Source organism: Juglans microcarpa x Juglans regia, chromosome 1S, assembly GCF_004785595.1.
Source record: "Juglans microcarpa x Juglans regia isolate MS1-56 chromosome 1S, Jm3101_v1.0, whole genome shotgun sequence".
Taxonomy (NCBI): domain Eukaryota; kingdom Viridiplantae; phylum Streptophyta; class Magnoliopsida; order Fagales; family Juglandaceae; genus Juglans; species Juglans microcarpa x Juglans regia.
This window is the reverse complement of record NC_054595.1, coordinates 6,534,958-6,535,550: the sequence shown is the minus strand read 5'-3', so window position 1 is coordinate 6,535,550 and position 593 is coordinate 6,534,958. Positions and strand designations below refer to the sequence as shown.

At 39.5% G+C, this 593-nt stretch overlaps 1 non-coding gene across 1 annotated transcript; it reads right to left on the bottom strand.

Moving 5' to 3' along the window:
- Window positions 1-218: 218 nt before the first annotated feature.
- Window positions 219-325, bottom strand: LOC121247971. Its single transcript, XR_005937370.1, has one exon. It is a non-coding gene; the product is annotated as a small nucleolar RNA R71 (small nucleolar RNA).
- Window positions 326-593: the final 268 nt, after the last annotated feature.

The window sequence follows — 593 nt, the reverse complement described above, 5'->3', positions numbered from 1 at the left end:
AGGATCCTAATGTCCATATTGCAAATTTTCTAAAAATTTGCGATACTTTTAAACACAAGGTAGTGACAGATGATGCAATCTGATTGAGACTTTTTCTTTCTTCACTTAGAAAAAAAGCAAAAACTTGGTTGAATTCTCTGTCGTCCAGCATCATCACCACCTGGGAGAAGTTAGCACAAAAAATTTTAGCAAAGTATTTCCCTCCGGCCAAGACAACGAAATTATGGAATGATATTACTACATTAGCCCAATTTGAGGGTGAATCATTGTATGAGGTGTGGGAGAGATACAAAGATTTATTGTGCAAGTGTCCACATCATGACCTCTCCGCCTGGCTTCAACTACAGACATTCTACAATGGTTTGGGACCCACAAATCGATCTATAGTTGATGCCGCCACTAGAGAAGCATTAATGAGTAAGACCCATGAAGCCGCATATGGACTTCTGGAAGAATTGACATCCAACAATTATCAATGGTCTACAGAGAGAGCAATGTCAAGAAAGACGGATGGAGTTTTTTTACTTGATTCTATTACCACACTAGCGGCGCAAATAGCAAGTGTAGATTGTCAAGTGGGGAATCCTTTTGTC